This window comes from Vombatus ursinus, unplaced genomic scaffold (assembly GCF_900497805.2).
Source record: "Vombatus ursinus unplaced genomic scaffold, bare-nosed wombat genome assembly UNPS02014818.1, whole genome shotgun sequence".
Taxonomy (NCBI): domain Eukaryota; kingdom Metazoa; phylum Chordata; class Mammalia; order Diprotodontia; family Vombatidae; genus Vombatus; species Vombatus ursinus.
This window is the reverse complement of record NW_020954596.1, coordinates 40,997,513-41,019,509: the sequence shown is the minus strand read 5'-3', so window position 1 is coordinate 41,019,509 and position 21,997 is coordinate 40,997,513.

Genomic DNA, 21,997 nt, shown 5'->3' with positions numbered 1-21,997 from the left:
TATTTTAATACAAAATAGTGAAGACAAGACAGGGGCTTTAGTGATTAAGAAGGAATTTATAAATATTTGAAAAATATTCAAAAGGTGTATAAACAATTGTTTGCCATCCACATGATAATTAGTACCAAAGGAAATGTCTAAAGTGACTGAAGGAGGATTTTAAGATGGGCATGATTAAGAGTTTTCTCTCAGGAAATACTGTTTAACAGACTACTCAGGTAAAATACGACATCATCAAGCTTAGGTGAACAGCTATCTGGCTGTTTGTGTGGTCATGCTGGGAGGCAAAGGACTCGATTAAATGATCTTCCAAGGCTGCTGCTAGTCTATGACTTGAAAATGGAATGATCTTTTTTTGCCTTTGCTAGATAGCAAAACGATGGAGCTAATCACACCTGGAAAAAGCCTAATGATTATCTGTCCATCAGGAAGAGGAAAATCAGCCTGTTTCCTAATCTATGTTTTCAGCTCAGTTGCAGAAACTGCAAACCCTTTGTCATCACCTGTTTCTGCCACTGAAGATAATAGCAATGCTTGGTTAATGGTTCAAAGAAAATAAAATGAGCCCATCTGAGTTCTCTGTTTTATTTATTCTATTATGATATTTTATAGCATGCAATTTCATGTATGGCACTATTTATCATTAAGTAATATACCATAAATAATGTGACAGGTTGCAAGAAATATAAATATGCAGCTTTTTTTTGTCCATTTCAACTTCAGCTTTGGGGTCAAAGAGGATGTTTGGAAACCTCAAAGTAAGTAACTTTAGAATGCAATGATAATAGAAAATGGCATTTCTAGTTGCCTGAGTATTAAATTTATTATACACATACATGTACATATGCATAAATACATGTATATCAACAATTTCACATTGTATATGCGTATTTTTCCTCTGTTAATTTGAATCATATGACTATATATTATGTTTAAGGTAGAAATTACTGAGAATATTGATGGTAAGTGATTTATTAGAAAATAATATAATGGAGTGGAAAGAGCCTTAGATATGAAATAATTAAAAAAAAAAGAAATAACTGGTTTTAAATTGCTGTTAGTTAATAGCTTTGTGACCTTGGGCAAGTGAGTTTCATTTTCCTCATCTGTAAAATGGGGATGAAAATAAGAGCATGTGTCCTGAACAAAACCTCAAAGTGTTATTGTGAGGAAAGTCCTTTATTAACAATGAAGCATTATATGAATATTCATTATTGTTATCTTAATATAAGCCATACAGGTAGCCTTAACCATATTAAACCAAGGAATAACAGATAGAAGGACCTAATATTGAACATTATCACTGTGGGTAACAAATGAAACAATCATTCTTCTTTTTATTTTCACTTCTGATTCTCTTCAGTGTTATATCCTATTGTTCAGTTGTATCAGATTCCTCGTGACCCCATTTGAGATTTTCTTGACAAAGACAATGGAGAGATTTGCCATTTGCTTCTCCAAATCATTTTGCAGACAAGAAAACTGAGGCAAATAGGGTTAAATGATTTGCCCAGAGTCACACAGCCAGTAAGTGTTTGAGGCCAGATTTGAACTCAGGAAAAATAGTCTTCTCAGTCCCAGGCTCTACGCTCTATCCACTGCATCACCTAGCTGCTTGTTATATCCTAAAAATGCGATGAGACAGTGACAGGCACAATGAGCTTTACTGAATTGTACAGTTCTAATTTCTCATTGTCCTTGTTTGTTTATTGTTTCATTAAAATCCACTAAATGGTCATTTATTAAATATAGGACATTCTAATGGGTTATTTATTGTAGTTGCTAAGCACACGAAACTGCTAAAAGATATAGACTCTCCCTGTTTAAGATCACATTCAAATTGAGGATGATGAGATAGAATTTGTAGACATTTATACAAATAAATACAATGTTACCAAAAGTCTCAGTGCAGTCTTCTAACTCAAAGTCTAGTGATACTATTTTTTTCATTTTGATCCATTGTTAGAGTAAGCTTTTTGAGGGCTAGAATTGTATCTTTTATTTCACACTTAATTTCCCCTAAATGTTCCACATATTGGGCATTGCTTAAGTTCTGTTGACTGACTTAATGACTAAGGCACTTGAAGTCACCGGAAATGTTTTGGGGGAGGTAATCAAACTTCACGAACACATATTCAACATGGACAGATTCTTAAGAAAATGGCAGTTGGAAAAAATTAAACAAGATAAAGTAAATCTTCCATGTTTTCCTATTTTCCTTTTCTTCTCAAAGCATGTCCCCTCCAAACTTTATGTTTTTTTGCCTACCTTTATGCTGTCCCATAGGTCTACACTCCCACTAGCACTTGAAATTCTCGACTAGCCCAAATCCCTTGCCTTCCATTCAAGAAAACAGCATGCTGACTCTTTTCTTTCAGGTTTGTATTGACTTGTTTGGTATATTAATGCACATGAAATAATGGGAATTTCACTGTTTTAAAAGAGAACTCCTGAAATAGCATGTTATTCTAAAGTGCAAAAGATTTTGCAGCCATTCATAATACAGGTTAAACCACAAGCCACGTCAGGATTATGATTTTCTTCTTTCCTGTCCTCCCATTACGAACTCAGTTCACCTAGCTAGTCATAAAGAGACAGTGTAAGGAAACATAAAAAGCACATGTGGCAAAAGTGTAACTCAGTTCCTGGAAGCTGGAAATCCTTTTTTCCCACTCATGAGGTGCTCAAGGGACAATATAATTTCTTTACTGGGCTCCTTTCAAAGTTATGACTCCGGTCTGCCCTTGGCTCTCAATACAGGCATTGCAAACAGCGGTAGCTGTCCCAGGGCAAAGTGGAGAAAGTGATTTTTAAGATGATGATGGTGGGAAGATGGGTAATCCAAAATCATCTGAACCCGTTAAAACTCCAAATGTTCTCCTTTAGCCCATACAGCAGGGAAGATGGCTGAAAAAAGCTTTCCCTTCACTCCAAGCGGTTCATCCTCAGAGTTGTGCCAAAAAGTCACACTTGCTCCGATTTCTGGAAATCCATCTCTTCTCAATTTGTTGGTTAATTTATAAATTATTTCTGTGGCATAGCCAAGTTTTTTTTTCAGTTAATTTGAACACAACTCTAATACAATGTCCACTCAGTTTAAAGGCCTTTTAGCACTTAGTACAAGACCTGAGTGATTGATTGGTTGAATAAAACTTATTCTCATTTAGTTAAGGTATCAAGGCTAAAATAGAATGCAATGCAGTTGTTTCAAAGTGACTCTTACAGAGCAAAAACCAGAAGAGAAATCATTTTCCAAATCTCTGATCTCCCCAAACTAAATTCAAGGCTGCTTTCACCTCTGTAGTAATTATAATTCCAGTGGACCAATAACAAATTCTAAAGGTGAAGTGTCACCAGTACTCTTTGATTCTTCTGCCTGTGTTGTGACTGGATCTTTTTTCCCTTAGACCAACTTCAAGGAAAGTGGATTGGCAATTTCACTGACATGAACAATGATCTCTCAACTATTATATTTTGCCCAAATGCCTTCTAAAAGTGTATCATGTAATATGTTTGCTATGTAATGTTTCATTTCCTCCGGGCTTCTTCTGTCATTTTTCAATTGAAGGATAACATGCAAAGAAAAAAGTGTTTATCTTTGCCATAAATTTGTCATTTGACTTTGGGAAATTCATTTCATCTCTTGAGTCACATGTTCCCCCTATAAAATGAAAGGCTTGGACTAGATAACATGTACAATCTGTATCAGGCATAAAATCTATGATTCCTTAAGGTGGTGCAGTGGAAAGAGTACCAGGCCTGAAGTCAGGAAGACTCATCTTCCTGAGTTCAAATCTGGCCTCATGCACATACTGTCATGGGACCCTGGGCACTTAACCTTGTTTGCCATAGTCCCTCATGTGTAAAATGAACTGGAGAAGGAAATGCAAACCGCTCCAGTATCTTTGCCAAGAAAGCCCCAAAATGGGGTCACAAAGAGTTTGAAATGACTGAACAATAGCATCAACAACTTTCATCCAGAAAAATTAATCTTTAATGGTGGAAATTTCAAACTGAGGCAGGATTATAGAGGAAATATTATTGATAGGCATTGTTTTCAAGAATGCCACTCAAATAACTCCAAATAAACTCTGATCTTTTTCTGCCTGTGTGTAATAGTAGATTCCCCTGGTTTATGATATAATAACTGATTGGCAAGAATTGGCAAGTTCTTCTATCATTGTTGACTTTATATATTTGACTGAATTTCATCACTGTATCCAATCTGCTTAGAATAATGCAATATTCCAAGAATTTTTATTTGATTCATTTTAAGCTGTTTTCATGTAAATATAAGCATGTGTTGTTGTTTAACTCAATGATCAGGTTCCAAAAACTGCCAATAAAAATGATCATTTAGGATAGTGCATGACATTGTGGTGTGTTAAAAAGGCTTATCTGTGAAATTATTATTGTTATTATTATTTTACTAAATGAGGGACTGTATGATAACTAAGACTTTAAGGCAATTGCAAAAAAAAAAGTGGCCCGATTCTAATATTCCAGATGTAATTTGCCTACTCAAATCACATCTGGAAATTTATTTCAGTTCTACAGAATGTGCCACCTTTTAGGAAGAATTCTGACAAACTGGAATGTGTCCTGGGCAGACGGTCAAAAATAGACAATGCTGGGTGCAATGACGTGGGAGTGTTGTTTGAAGCAACTGGATATCTTCAAACAAAAGCTGAATAACCTCTTCCAGGGTCTGTCAAAAAATGGAATTGTGCTTAGGGGCAGGTTGGATGAAATGGTGTCTGAGAGTCTGGTTCTGCACAACTTCTTCTAGTTCATGGCTCTTTATTGAGAGCCTTTACTTTTAGTTCGTCTTTAAATATATATATATATTCATATATATCATATATTCATCTTTTAAATATGTATATGTACACACATATATATATGTATGTATATGTGTGTATATTTTTTTTTCCTTTTCTGTACTTTGCAAAATAAGACTTCAGAGGGATGACAATTTGACAGGGATTTAAAAGTGTCCATTTTAAAATTCAGTGTAAAACAGGTTTATAATACATGAAGTTTCCCAGAGAAAATGAAAAACAAAATTTTGGATGGAATGGTTTTAGAATAAAAATTACCATTGTATATGAAGAAACATTAAATATATCAGTTACCCAAAAAGGAAAAAGAAACTAATTACTATAGTTGCTTGAGTAGAAACTTCAGATTAGATAATGGATAAATGCTGGCACTCATTTGTTCTCTGTAGAAACTCTCTGAAGCAAAACCATAGACTGAATATAACTCTGACCTAGATATGACATTTTATTTCTAAACAATATTTTAAGTAATGAGAAGGTATCACAGTCCGGGGTTATGTACAGTAGTTATCTAAAAACCTCAGTATAATTTCAGTATCAAAAACTATAAAATGTAAAGGTTTTTATTTTCACTTTTCTTACATGATGTAAACTGATTATGTGATCACAAATGAATGATTAATTAGCTTATGCCTTCAAAATAAGCCTTTCATTTCACAGTGAAATCTAGATATCTAAATAATGAGTGTGTAAAAATGTTAGTGCAATGAAGATTTTGCCTTCAGAACTTCCTGGAGATTAATAAGTTACCAGTTGGTGTAGTTTGGAACTAGAGGCAAAGATTTTTGCCAACTCCCCAGGGAGAAAAAATATAGCATAAATAACTTAGCTGAGGTAATACATTTATATTTAGAAATACAATCAGCTCTTCCCCCCCCCCAAAAAGATTTATGTTACACTATTGGAGTGCCAATTATTAGTTAGAATTAAATATTTCCCTTTGGCATAGGGCATTGCTACCTATTTATCTCTTGGTTACTAGCATTTCACAGGAGTTCAATATAGTAGACCTTTTAAAAAGATTATTTCGGTTTTCATTTAGGAAGAAATAAGTTATAATAGTGAGATCTTTTCAAGCAAACAAATACATCACATCTCAAGCAAAAGAAAGGCCAGCTGAGGCAATCAGCAACTGTTAACCAATCATCTGGAAGAATAAAAGAATATATTTTTGAAAGAAAAATTAGCTTGCTGTTTTTCCAAGCCATCATATAGCCTCATTATTAGAATTGGTGCCTTTAACCTGCTTGGCCATTTTGAAAATGGTTATGATTATAACTAAACACAATTTAAAAAATAGAATTTAACAGTCCCACATTCTTGTATTTCACATATATTTAAAGAAATAACATATTTTATGTTGTTTATTCCTTGATACATCTTTAGGTTGTTCACATGCAATGAGAAATCATTTAACACACGTAAGAAATCTATTTTAAAGGTATCTAAGGTTTAGCTACACTGGAATTTATTAGAGAAGTTTCCTTTCTTTTTAGAATCCAAATCCAATTTTTATCTACAGCAACAGAAAACATGTGTTAAGTATTACAGTGGTTTTTTGCCAGTTCCCCATTCTCATATTTAAGACATTGGAAGAGCAAGAGAAATGAATGCATTTAGCAAACCTTAAGTAACTAACTCATAGCAATGAATAATAATAATGATGATGATGATATATTGGATGTAATATATGAAAGTTTGTCACATAGATATATGTACATTTTAGAAAATGTTACTCCCAACAATGACCCAAATCAGAATATTTAATTCTAATAGGAGGTAGTCTCTCATCGTCAGCATTTCTTTGAGATGAATCATTTACAAAGATTGGTGGGTAAGAGAATTGGGGATTTCTGGTACCTATCCTACATCCTCTACCTCCTCTCCACAAAAGCAAGTAGATAAGTAATATTTTGATTTTATGCATTAGCTTTCCACAAGGAAATGAGTAGCTTTAAATTTTAGCTTTTGTTTACAGAAGCAAGGAGAAAAATAAAACAGTGCATGGACATTCTGAATATAGTAAAATATCATCTGAACAACCTAGACTGTAAATTAATTTCATGTTTTTGTAGAACTCAAATCATATTTGGTGTTTCAAACAGTGTGACCTAGCATTTGGGTATCATGGTCTAAGTATTGCATTAGAGCAGTCTACAGGAAGTCTAATGACATGTGATCTCATAGCATGGTGAAGAGTTTTAACTCTTGTGGTCTCAGTTCCTCCCTCTGAAAAATAAATTTTGTGGTAGATCATAGGATTTATAACAAGAAAATAATTTTTTTTAAATCTATTTCCTCAGGAACTAGAGGTAAGAGAGAGGAAATTAATTGGGAGGTCAAATAGCTAATACGTGGCAAAGCTGGGATTTGAATCCTTTCCTACTGGCTCCAGCTGACCTTCTCTTTCTACCACCCCAATGGTCTTTGAGATCTCTCTATAACTTTAAAATTATATGATTCTTAGCAATGATCTAATGGATATAAAATACATTTAACAAATATAAAGGCATACTAATTTAGGGCACTGGAATTTCAATTCAAAAAGTTAAAATGCAGCCCTGAACATGGTAGCTGAACTACTTCTGAAGATTTAACAGTTATGAAGTTTTGGCAGTTATCTAGAGCCTGGGAAGGCCCTGGGTATGTATAATCTTTAACCAATTTCTTAAGAAGTATACAGTCTCACTGGGAAGGCAAGGCATGTATAACTAAATATAGCAAAAGTGATTATAATTTTCTTATGCCTGATAAAATATATCAGAGGCATTCAAAGATTGAAGAGATCACTTTTAATCAGGAAGACTGGGAAAGGAGTTATGAAAGGAATGGCATTATAGTTGAGTCTGGAAGAATGGAGAGATTATTATTGGTGGAGTTAAGGGGAAGATGACAGTGCAGACAAATAAAGAGTTTCACAGTGTTCTCAGGGTCAGAAAAGTATAAGGTATGTTTGAAAAAAATTCAGCAATATGATGATTAGACAATAAGAATCATATAAAAGAGTAGTAGAAAATGTCTGAAAGGAGAGGTTGGGGACAAATCATAGACAGCTTTGAATAAAAGTGTAAGGTAGTGTATTTAATGTATTATCATTTCATATGAAGCAGTTCAGTGTCAAAAAAGCACTTTTGAATAAAGGAAATAAGTTCAATTGATTATTGAAAGACTTAAGATATTGCCTCTCTCATTAATGAACAATAAAATAACTGGTTTAATTAAAAAAAAACTCATAAAATCCATGTATAAAGAAACCCAGTTGAAATGATTTGAGCAATTTTGGAAGAAAATTAACTGTGGTGTACATAAACTTAAATTACCTTATGAAAAATACAGAGTGGTGTCTCCTTTGCATGTGAACATTTTGATGATGTAAAGGAGACGTGTAGTACGTACTTAATAGATGTCAGATACATTGTTAAGCACTAGCCATGAAAAGTATTGCAAATATATGGTTCTTGATCTCAAGAATCTTACATTCTAATAAAAGGGACAATATGCAAACAACAACGTGTGTAGAAGATATATCTCAAAGAAAAGGAATTGGAACTGAGAACCCTGGGATGGGATGAGGAAGAGATCAAGAAAGGTCTCTTGAAGAAGCTGAGATTTGAGCAGACTCTTAAAAGAAGCCAGAGAAATCAGAATGTAGATGTGGTGATGAAAACCATGCCAGGTGTTAGCGACAGACAGTGAAAAAGCATGGAGTTGCCAAGAAAGAAATTTTATTTATTTAAAAACTAGAAAATAATGAGTATGAATAAAGTTTGATGGACACAGAATATGATATTCTATGATGAGAACTTAAAACTACAGGGAATTATCATGCCTCAGCTTGTTTGCCTATACCTGTTTTTAGACTTAAGGGGGTACATCCAAAAAAAACAACCCCCCCAAAAAAGAATCTTACAATTATTTGAACGTGAAGATAATTAACCAAAGAAAATTTTTGAGGGGAAATTTAATTAAGTGTGAACTCATAAGTGAAAGGTCAATCACTAAGTTTCAAGAGGCTCTGGTTTAAGTCACTGAGAGGATAAGAGGCTAAGGTTGAGAAGCTGTAGTGGGGAAGTCATTGAAGAAGGGGCAGGCATTGTTTATAGAAACTAGCAAAAGTAGCTAGCAGCTGAGGAGGCTTTAATTCCTAGTTCCAAATTGGCTGAATTAAAAAAAAATAAACACTAGTGTTTTAGTTATTGCCCTCCATTTCCTCTGAGAAATTGATATGATGCTTTTCAGAGTTTCTATTGTCCTTTACTGTTGATATTTATTTTGAGAGGGAAAATAGAAAGGGGAAAGACCAGTTTTTCAGTTAATGTATTGGAAGTTGTACAGAAATGTAATGAAAGAATGTGGAATCCTTGTAAGTGAAGAGCTCCATAGGTTTGCTTCCCTTCCCTGGAGAGTCAAGTTAATCATCATCATAATCATCATAATCTTCTTCTCCCTCTCCCTCTTCTCCTCCTTCTCCTTCTTCTCCTTCTCCTCTTTCTCCTTCTCCTCTTTCTCCTTCTCCTCCTTCTCCTTCTCCTTCTTCTCCTTCTTCTTCTAGTTTTGTTTGCTACAATTTGATTGGACAACAGCTCAATTTCCTTGGGAGCATTAATTGTTAAAAATTCGTCATGCACATTTATACTTCAGAAATCATCAGACACTATAATTATCATTTGATTTATTGTTTTATTGTTTGAATCGATTGAATAAAATTGTGGAGAAATGATGATAATGCAGATTATACTTAAACATGTATCATGTGTACATTCTTTTTACCCCCAAGAGATTGAGTTGTTAAATATTTACCAACAAACTACTACATCCTGGTGAATGAATAACAAATTGGATATAATCTGTATTTATCAGAAAAAGTCAGCCTGAAGACCTTTGAAATTATGCAGCTTAATAGGAACTGATATGCCAAATCAGAGGCAATACTTTCTCAATGCTTTTTTAAGGGGGATTTTACATTGAAAGAGATTAATAATACTTCATTGTTCTGAGAATTGAAGATAAGATGATTTGCTCAACTAGAGAGTGCTAAGGATACCTATAGCAGAGAAGGGACTTTCTGTGGTACACACATTCCTGAATAGACCAATGGCATCTGTCCTGAAACCGGAGTTGTAAGTTATTCTCCACATATAGGTTTTTCTCCCTCAGTGCTTCATTGTAAGGTTCCCATAAGTATGCATCCATTCCCCACCCCCACCTCCCCAGATATTGAATTTGCTGGTAGGAGAGTGTGACACAGGTCTCTTTGTGGAATATAATGCCATTATTTTTTAATGCAATTTAACATATGGATACCTGTGATGCCCTGATTTATTATTTGTTTTGTCATATTGCTAAACAAATGATTATGTTTAAGTGTCATCACTGTCAGTCCATTGGGTGTACAAACAGAAATTCATTGATGGGGGCTCAAAAGCTAAGGTGGTACATGGAAGTATATTCTCCCACAAGAATGTTAAACATAAGACCCTTAGAGAATTTGAATATAACTATGTGGTGGCAGTACTTCTCTAGAAACCTAGACATATGGGGAGATGGAATGAAAAATTAAGCCCAAAAAGTCAGTAGGTTCTCTATTGAGAAGTAGGAAGCATGACAGGATATAAATATCATATATGCTTATTAAACCAAGTAAAGATTGAGGAATTTAGATAGTGAAATATTTTGAACATTGATTGAAAGATTGTTATTAAATGTCTGATTTATGTGGAGTGCTGTTCTAAGCCCAGGTTTAGGTAATATATAGTTTCTATCTTCATAATCATAGTTTTTAGCTGAGGGAGTAAGGTACACTAGGGGAAATGCAGAGGGCAGCTATCACACACTGGGTGTGCAGGCCAGCCTATATAAGGCAGCAAGGCTCCCTTAGGGAGATACAGGAGGTGGTATGTGTTAGAAGTTGGATTACCCTTACCTCCCAGTCCGTCTTCCTTTTGATGTTGAATGGAGACAGTCTAGATCCTGAATCCAAGAGACTTAGGAATGTCATTGTTCCTAGCATAGTGTCCTCAGCAATTATCCTTTGGGGCAATGCTGGGAAGATCTAGCCCAGCAACTATTCCTGTAGGTGCTATAGCAGCAGCTAATAATGATCCAAAGAGCAAGTTTCTTGTGACCAAGGTCCATTACAAGGTCAGGTGGCTCCTCCGTGAAAAATGGTGTGATTTTATTGATGGGAAGGACATTGCAGATGTTACATTTACATTTTTACCTCCTGCACCTTACGGACCATAGAATCTTCCATCTGATTTACAGTTAAAACTTTATTTACATGTTGTTTCTTACATTAGGATGTGAGGTTCTTGAGAGCAAGGATTTTCATTAGCAGTTGAAAATGCTTTATTCATCAATTCATTCATTCTAGCACAGGCATAATATGCCAAAATACAAAACACTAAATTTTAATTGTGTTCAAGAGTTACATTCTTGAGGGGCAGTTAGGTGATGCAGTGAACAGAGCACCAACCCTGAAGTCAGGAGGACCTGAGTTCAAATCTGGCCTCAGAACAAACACTTGACTAGCTGTGTGACCCTGGCAAGACACTTAACACCAATTGCCTTAAAAAAAAAAAAAAAAGAGTTAGACTCTTGAATATATATGCTACCCTGGGCAAGCCACATATCCTTCCTGTGTTCTAAGTAACAGTCTAAGACTGTAAGTTGCAGAAAAGGTACCAAATGTCCATTGATAGAGCAAGCTTTCTTATCTGAGAGTTGGCTGTATTTGTAAAAAAAATAAATCTAGTCCCTATATCAGTTTCTGTCTTTATTCAGACTTACACATAAAATTTTTGTGAAAGATCCAATCAATGTTGATTATTACTGATGTTGTAAAGAAAAGATTTCCTGAAGGAGGTAGAATCAGAGTCAATCAGTAAAGAATGTAAAAGGTAGTAAGTCAATATTTGAAGACAGGACAACACAGTGAAGAAAGGAAGAAAAACAGAAGCATAGGATGTGCTTCAATAGTATGGAGTAGCATTATATATCTGTTGCATAGGGTGTAAGAAAAGAATGATTGGAGGAAGACTGTAAAAATAGGATAACTATATACTATGAAGGGCCTTGAAAGATAAACAAAAGCATCTGAATGTTATTTGTTACACGATGGACACAGAAGAATTTTGAGAAGACTAAAGACAAAAGTTGCCCTATGAAAGACGCTTTTAACAATACTATGAATGATGAGTTGGAGAGATAAGAGAACAGAGATTATGAAGTGTCATGTGGAACCTTCTACAATAATCCAAGCATATGATAATGAAGGACTACATTATTTTGGTAGCAATATCAACCAAGAGAAGACAAAAGGTACTGTAGGGGTGGAATTCATAGCATTTGTCTTATGTCAAACACAACCAAATTTTGTTAAAGTTTTGTTATGATGAATGGAGGCAGTTGTGATATATCTAATTGTAAATGCCCACTGGGAACATTGGAGTTGTAAATCTGGAACTTAGAAGTTAAGTTGACAATGGAAAAGATGTGGAAATCATACAGATGGACATTGTAGTTAAAGGTACAGGAGTGAAAAAGATTGTCAAGGGACAGAATGAAAAGAAGAAAAAGGTGTAGGTCCCTGATATCTCCAGTGGAAAACCCACATGACTGCTACAGAAAGACAATGAGAAGCCAGAGAAGAAAATGAAAAAAGAAACCATCTGAGAAGCAGTTAAAATATCAAAATGTGGGAACTCTGAAGAGAAGCAATAATAGAATAGGCTAAGAATGAAGCCATTTAGAACCTTAAGTCCTGCAGATAAGAAGCTAGGGGGAAAAAACACATTCCCTGTCTTCAAGAATTTTATAATCCAATTGAGAGGCAGCCAGACATATATACAATAACAAGTGCACAAAAGATCTACAGTAGGAAAGGTTTAGGGATCTGTAGAAGGAGTCATGCATGCCATGGGGAATTAAAAAAAATTATGTAAGAAGAATGAACTGAGATAGTCCTCAGAGGAGACCAAAGAATTTCAACAAAAGAGATGTAGAAAGAATTTGTATTAGGAACAAATACATAAGATAGTAGAGAGAACAGGATTAGTAAATGACTAGTTGTGTTAGGATATATAGGATAAAAGGGAATAGTATGAAAAAAAGTCTGGATAGACATGTTGTAGAAAGATTATGGAGGACCTTGAACTCTTAGATTAAAAAAAATTGTACTTTACCTTTTACTTTACCTTGAGGAGCCACTTAAGAGTTTTTGTTTTGTTTTGTCTTAGCAGAGGTGTACTTGTGATTAGATTATATTGGGATGAGTAATTTTGCATTAGTATAAAAGATGATTATAGAGTTTACCTAGGTACACCAGTGAGATTATTAATATGATCTAAGCAAAAGGTAATAAAGCCTTCAAGTAGGGTTGTAGCAACGTGAGCAACAAGGGAAAAACCATGTTGCAAACATGGCATCAACAAGATTTAGCAACTAACTGAATGCAGGAGCTGATGGGGCAGGGAAGGTACGATGATGATTATGAGGTTGTGAATCACATTGATTAGGCAAATGGTGTTGAAATCAAAAGGGATAGGTATGTTAGTGAGGGAAAGAAGATTAGGGGTGGGTTTAAAGATTCATTGAGAATGGAACCTAATGGATTTGAGGTGCATAGTGTATATGCAAATACAAATACCCAGTAAAGAGTAGCAAAAATGAGGTGAAGCTCAAGGAAAAGACCAGAGACAAGTATGAAAAAAAAAATGATGAGAGTGATAGAGAATTCACGAACAGAAAAAAAAAGTATCAAGAAAAATAATGATCAACACTATGAAATGCTAAAGAAATGGAATTTCAATTTGTCAATTAAAAGGTCGTTGTTGACCTTTCAGAGAAAATTTTCACTGGAACCTCCCTCCCTCCTTACATACATACATATGTGCATATATGTATGTATGTGTATGCATGTGTGTATATATTATATGCATGTGTATATATACTTTTATACATATATGTATATATGTATTTATGTGTGTATGTATATGTGCATCTGTGTATATATATGTATATGTGTGTATTAGTGCTGAGAAGAGAGATTGGAATATAGCTTTAGCGCTTGAAAGGGAAAGGGAGAAACTTTGGGAATTTTTATAGATTAGCCTTGGACATGAGAGAAACCACTTCATCCACTGAAATTGGAGAGAATTGTGACAAAATGTATGAAAATTAGATTAAACAAAAATGCAAGATGGGGATAATTTTAGGAGCAAGTTCCTAGAGTTAGAGGGATATAAAAGGATTAACAACTCAAGTATATGACTGAGAGCTGATAACAAAAAAAATTTTCCTTTAATATTCCAGGAAACAAGTTAAAAATAAATATAGAGACAATAATATGTTGAGTGAAGACTATGGTCAACTTGAATCATCATTTAAATAACTTTTCATGAAGTTATTACATTAGCTCTTGATAGTAAATGCAACGCTTTATTTATCTTTTTGCAAAATACATACATGATAATGTATGTATTTTAAAAGTACTTGTTTTTAAAATGTTCTAATTCACATCCATAACTTCTGACAAAGATACTTCTCCACCTTTAAAAAATGAAAAAAAATCATAAAATGTAATCAATCTTTCATGGATTTGAATAATATTTTTACTAAATATCATTTTCATGGAGTCTTGTTCTTCAGCTGATAATCTCCTGAACAGAAGGAATCACAACCTAAACTTCTGTTTATCATATTGAACATGCACATCACTGGCTCTCAACAAACTTTAATGGACAAATAAGAGGGATTATTTAATTGGTTTCCAGAGCAGATAAAATAGTCACAAATACAGGAAGAATCCTAAAAGATAATAACATCTGATAAATGATGAATGAATTAGATACATATATATTCCAAATCTTGATTCAAAAGTCATCAAATGCAATATTCGGTCATTGAAATCTATTTTCAAAAATCCTATTTAACACCTTTCCTCACATCACTGAAATGGTTGACACCAACTTAGCTTTGCTAAGAGATTTCTTTAAATTGATATAAGAGATGACTCCCAGCACATGGATTATACTGTCCTCTCTAGGATATTAGAGAGGACTCACACAGGATGAGGTCTGTTGATATGTACTCTCTATCTTCAGAAAGAGGACACACATCAGTAAAATATATTAGTGCTTCCATGTGTTTTCATGTATATGTACATGCATGTGTACACATACACATATATGCAATATTTAGATATATACTTGAATATATGTGTTCACATACATGCACATGCATACTTTAATATTTTGAAGAAGACTTGATCTTATTGATCTGGGTGCTGCCTTCAATAACACATATTTTTACTTCACCCTAGGGATGTACACATGCACACACACACACACTCTCACACACACACACACACACACACACCAACACACAATACATAGGCTGGTAGAGTGAAAATCTAAGTTTAGATCTTTCCTCTGACGTTCGGTAGCTGTATCACCTGTGTTAAGTCACACACCTTCGGTGCATTAGGCAGCTCTAAAAAACATTATTCCAGAGGATTTAAATCTAAATGAGTGGAAGGAGTTTCTATAGCTGAGAGTCCCCATGCCAATGAAATCATGGTTCCAGGAAAAATAGACAGGAGCATACACACACACACACACACACACACACACACACACACACACACCAGAGTTAAACTTTTAATTCATTACTCTTTGTATGTAAATACAAGTCATACATTTAATGAAGTCATGACTTCTCAGAAGTGCAATAAAATAGAGTAGGCGCTCATAATCATTTCATCTTCAGATTTATTTCCTTTGTACCAAAAACAAAACATCCCTAATTTGTGAAGTTGATTTGGTAAATATGAAGAGAGACAATAGTATATAAGTTAGGCTTTGGGAGAGGAAAACAGATTAGCAAAATGCAGCTTTGTCAGTGATTTAGGTAGCAAGATAAACAAATTATGAATTTTTAAAGCCATTTTTTTATTTTTGCTATTGCTTTTTTAAAGGAAATAGAGGAAAAATTAGTTTAGAAAAGGAGAATGGTTTTGACAACTGAAAAGGGAAAGCAAATCTATGGAGGAAATGAAATAAAAGTATTATCTTATACTTAAACTCATCATGGTGTTTCCTACTCTTTGAAGCTAACCAATAAGAGGTCAAAAAAGCCTTTAATTCACCATGCTAATGATAAGGTCTTTTTGTCATTCAGCATATTAAATATAAAAAAAATTTGATGTAACTACAAGTTTAGTTTGGATATGCAACAAAAATATAACAAGTAAAAGGCAGAAATGTTATTCTATTACAAGTGATCTATTGTGTTAATCCCTGTAAAAAGTGACATATTTTCTATCCTTCTGTACAGTGAGGCAGAGTAACACCTGTAATGATGATAATAATTTCGTAACATTTGATAAAGCTAAATCTGACTATAATTACAGTAGTTTTTCTAAATTATTTTCTTTGAATAGATAAAAACAGTGGCTTTGCACCATGAAATAAATTATTATACTGGCTATACCCTTTGACCTAGCTATAGCACTACTAGACCTATATCCAAAGTTGATTAGGGGAAAAGGAAAAGAACCTATATGTTCTAAAATAAGTTGATATATGTTAATATTTCATATATTAATGAACCATTTTTTTCAATACAAATTACCAAGAAAACAGTACAAACTGTGCTACATTACTGTAGTGCCTAAAGATTACCTAAGAAGACATGATCTGCTGGCAACATTACAGGTCAGAAGTTCGCCACCTCTCATCAACTAACAAGTACTAAATACCTACACTATAAATTAAAACTTTAAATTATCCCTTTATAACTTACCCCTCCCCCCAAATTATATAGTAACAGGATATTTATTAGAAAAGTAACAATTATTTCTGAACATCTGGACAAAATATTGATCCATATCAACTTAAAAAATGTTTGTAATAGACGCTGAGATGTCATGTCCTCATTATCTGTAAGATCTATGAAATGAAAAGCTATCAAAATACACAGACCTAGTGAAACAAATTAAAATCATGTGGATAAGGGTGCAGCCAAGACGGCAGAATAAACACATTCAACATTCCCTTCTAAAAAAATTTAAAATAATACTTCAAATTGAAATAGCAGAGCCAACAAAAGATCAGAATAGATGTTCTTCTAACCCAAGACAATTTAGGAGGTAAGAAAGATCAACTTGTGACCCAGGTTTGGAGGCTGCCCTTGAGGCAATGTGTATGAAATGCCATTGGCAAGACCAGGTGGTGGCAACAGAAGCAGCAGCAGTTTCAGAACCTCTCAAGCCAGAGATAATAAAGTAATCCAGCAAATGGTCAAAAAGAGATTACAGGGGACCATTGTGCTAGCACTGGATGCAAGACCAGATGCTATTTAGCAACTGCATTATATTTACTCACTTTTGAGTAATAGTTCAGGGGCACAGAGAACAACTTTCAGTCAAGAAAGAGTGTAAGCTTAGAGGGTCATTATTGTTTATAGACACAAGGGATCAGGGACCCTGAGGAAAAGTATCACTTTGAATCTGAAGGGAGCAAGGGCCATGAGAAAGCAGTATCAATTGTAGTTCCAAGAGATCAGGGACTCTTCATGGATAAAGACCAAAGTGCAGACCAGGAGAGTAGTGACCACCCCTAACCCCAGATCACATCACCTTAAAAGCACCAAAAATTTCCAAATCCCCATAACTAGTTCTAAAAGCAATCTGATGAAAAAGTCTGAAACTTGAGAAAGTGCTTCTCATCCCCAAACAACAGGAACAGAGTCCAACTTTGACATAAAGTTCAAAATTAGAAATAGAGTAGGAAAAGGAGCAAACAAGAAGAAGAGGAAGAATCCGACCATAAAAATCTACCATGGTGACAGGGAAGATCAAAACCAAGTCTTAGAAGAAAATGAAGTCAAAAAAGCTACAGAAAAACCTCAAAAATTTGTAATTTGGACACAACAAGAATTCCTGAAAGAGCTAAAATTGTTTTCAAAAACAAGTATGGTAGAGGAAAAATTGTATGAATAAATGGGAACAAAAGAAGAAAATTATGAAAAGACAGTTAACCGCTTGGCAAAAGAGGCAAAAAAAAAAAAACTTTAAAAAAATAACATCTTAAAAAAAACAGAATTAGCCAAATAGAAAGAGCTTTCATTGATGAAAAGAGCTCCTAAGAAAGTAGAAGTGACCATATATAAAAGAAATACAAAACTTCACTGAAGATAATTCCTTAAAAATTAGAATTGGGAAAGTGGAAGCTAATAGCTCTAACAGACAACAAGAAACAATAAAAACAAAGTGAAAAAAATGGAAAACAAAATAAAGAAAATGTAAAATATTCTCATTGGAATGACAACTGACCTGGAAAATGAATAAAGGGAAGATAATTTTAAAATTATTGAATGGCCAGAAAGCCATGATCAAAGAAAGAACTTGGATATCATTTTTCAAAAAATTACCAAGAAAATCTGCCCCAATATGCTAGAACCAGAGGATAAAATTGAAATTGAAAAAATCCACTGATCGGGAGTGGAGCCAAGATGGCAGAGTGAAAGCAGTGATTTGCTTGAGCTCTCCCCAAACCCCTCCAAATACCTATAAAAAATGGCTCTAAACAAATTCTAAAGCACCAGAACCCACAAAAAGAGAGAGTGAAACAAACTTCCAGCTCAAGGCAACCTGAATGGTTGATCAGAAGGTTATATTGTGCCAGGCAGGGAGAGGAGTGCAGTTTGGCATTGGCACACAGGCTGCAGTGACCCAGGAGCAGGCCTCAGAGGATTGAATCAGGGGCAGCTGTGGCAGTTTCCAGATTTCTCAACCCACCAACTCCAAGGACAACTAGGAAGGTCAGTGGGAAAAGTCTGTGACTTCGATGAGAAAGAAGCTAGGTCTCAGCCGCAAGTCCCAAGCATGGCCCAGGGCAGCGACTGCCTCCTGAGCTTCCAGCCCTCAGACTGAGGGGGAATTCTGTGGCTGATTAGAGGGGTATTGCATGGATGTCTTTGCCAGTGTTGAGTCAGGAATCTCTTGCTATGCCTGTGCTTGGATCTGGGTCACAGTGCTGAGGGGCTGTCCTGGGGCAAGGAGGAGTGCTAGCGTGGTGGAGCTTGTTGTGGCGGTGGACAGGAAACACCTTGCTCCTTATCATACCACCTTGGAAAAACTGAAAACTTACAGGTCTCTAGAAGTATCTCTGAAAACAGCTATACAAACCCCCGAAGCTTGGGGCATTATATTCTCCACATTGGAAGCAGACTCTTACCTTAACAAAGAGTTTAAAACTCAAGTAATTGGCCAGGATCATGAGTAAGCAGCGCAAAAAAGAGTCAGACTATATTATCTTACTTTGGTGACAAAGAAGATCACAACGCACAACCAGAAGACAATGAAGCCAAAGTTCCTACATCCAAAGCCTCCAAGAAAAATATGAATTGGTCCCAGGCCATGGAAGAGCTCAAAAGGGATTTTGAAAATCAAATAAGAGAAGTAGAGGAAAAACTGGGAAGAAAAGAGAGTGATGCAAGAAAATCATGAAAAACAGGTCAACAGCTTGCTAAAGGAGACCCAAAAAAATACTGAAGAAAATAACACCTTAAAAAATAGCCTAACCCAAATGGCAAAAGAGGTCCAAAAAGCCAATGAGGAGAAGAATGCCCTAAAAAGCAAAATTGGCCAAATGGAAAAGGAAGTCCAAAAGCTTACTGAAGAAAATACTTCCTTAAAAATTAGAATAGAGCAATTGAAAGCTAGGGACTTTATGAGAAATCAACACACTGTAAAACAAATCCAAAAGAATGAAAAATTAGAAAACAATGTGAAATATCTCATTGGAAAAATAACTGACCTGAAGGGCAGCTAGGTGGCGCAGTGGATAGAGAACTGGCCCTGAAGTCAGGAGGACCTGAGTTCAAATTCAGCCTCAGACCAACACTTGACAGTTACTAGCTGTGTGACCCTGGGCAAATCACTTAACCCCAATTCCCTAAAAACTTAAAAAAAAAGAAAAAGAAAAATAACTGACCTGGAAAATAGATCCAGGAGAGAGAATTTAAAAATTATTGGACTATCTGAAAGCCATGATCAAAAAAAGAGCCTAGACATCATCTTTTTCCTCCTGAAAGAGATCCCCAAAGGAAAACTCCTAGAAATAATGTAGCCAAATGCCAGAGTTCCCAGGTCAAGGAGAAAATATTACAAGCAGCCAGAAAGAAACAATTCAAGTACTGTGGAAACACAATCAAGATAACACAAGATTTAGCAGCTTCTACATTAAGGGACCACAGGGCATGGAATATAATATTCTGGAAGGCAAAGGAGATAGGATTACAGCCAAGAATCACCTACCCAGCAAAACTGAGTATAATTCTTCAGGGGTAAAAATGGTCATTCAGTGAAATAGAGGACTTTCAAGCATTCTTGATGAAAACACCAGAGCTGAATAGAAAATTTGACTTTCCAATACAAGACTCAAATGGAACATGAAGAGGTAAACAGGAAAGAGAAATCATAAGAGACTTATTAAGGTTGAACTGTTTACATTCCTGCATGGAAAGATGATATTTGTAACTCATGAGACCTTTGTCAGTATTAGGGTAGTTGGAGGGAAAAAATTATGTGTATGTATATATATATATGTGTGTGTGTGTGTGTGTGTGTGTGTGTGTGTGTGTGTATGTATATATATAAAGATAGAGGGATAGATAGATAGAGAGCACAGGGTGAGTTGAAGATGAAGAGGTCATATCTGGAGAATAAAATTAAGGGATGAGAGAGGATTATACTAGAAGAAGGAGAAAGGGAAAGGTAGAACAGGGTAAATTATCTCACAAAAAAAAACAAAAAAGAAAAGACTTTTACAGTGGAAGGGAAATGGGGGAAGGTGAAAGGGAATGAATCTTATTCTCATAGGATTTGATTTACAGAGGGAATAACATACACACTCAATGGGGTATGGAAATCTGTCTTACCCTACAGGAAAATAGGGGTGAAGGGGGCAAGAGAGTAGGGGGATGATAGAGAGGAGGGCAGATGGGGAAAGAAGCAAATACTTCTGAGGAGGGACAGGGTCAAAAGAAAGAAAAGAATAAATGGGGGGCAGGATAGGATTAAGGGAAATACAGTTAGTTTTTCACAGCACGCCTACTATGGAAATGTTTGGCATAACTGCACATGTATAACCTATATTGAGTTGGTTGCCTTTTCAATGATGGTAGATGGGGAGGGAGGAAGGGAGAAAATTTGGAACACAAAGTTTCAAAAACACACATTTAAAAAAATGTTTTCACATGCAACTGGGAAATAAGAAATACAGGAAATGGGGTACAGAAATCTATCCTGCCCTACAGGAAAATAGAAGGGGAAGGGTATAAGAAAAGGGGGAGAGAGACAGTAGGGAAGGCAGACTAAGGGAAGGAGTATTCAGAATGCATGTCATCTTGGGATGGAGGAGGGGTGAGATAGGATGAAAATCTGGAACTCAAAATCTTGTGGAAGTAAATGTTGAAAACTAAAAATAAATAAATTTATAAGACAAAAAAAAATTTAAAAAAGAAGAGTCCACTGATCATCACCTGATCACCTGAAAGAGATTTCAAAATGAAAACTTAAAGGATTACTATAGCCAAATTCTAGATCTTCTAGGTCACAGAAAAATACTTCAAGTAGTCACAAAAAGAAATCAAATAAAACATCTTGCAGACAGACAGTCGGGATCACATAAGATTTAGCAGCTATCACATGAAAGAAGCAGAAGGTATGGAATATGATATTCCAGAAGGCAAAAGACTTGGGATTACAACCAAGAATAGCCTACCTTGAAAAACTAAATATATTTCTTCAAGAAGAGAAAATATGTATTTAATCAAATAGAAGACTTTAAACATTCCTGATGAAAAGACTAGAGCTGAATAAAAAAATTTGACATTCAAAATACCTTGATATAGGAGAAAATGATATATGTAACTTCTTTTATTTTAGCATTATGAAGGACTTTATCATTATTAGGGCAAAATGAAGGATTCTTCCTAGATGGAAGGTACAGGACTAAGCCAATTATGTTGAAATCAAATATATACACATATATATATATATATATATACACACACACACATATATGTATATGTGTGTATATGTGTGTATACATATGTGTGTGTCTGTGTGTGTGTGTGTATATACATATATA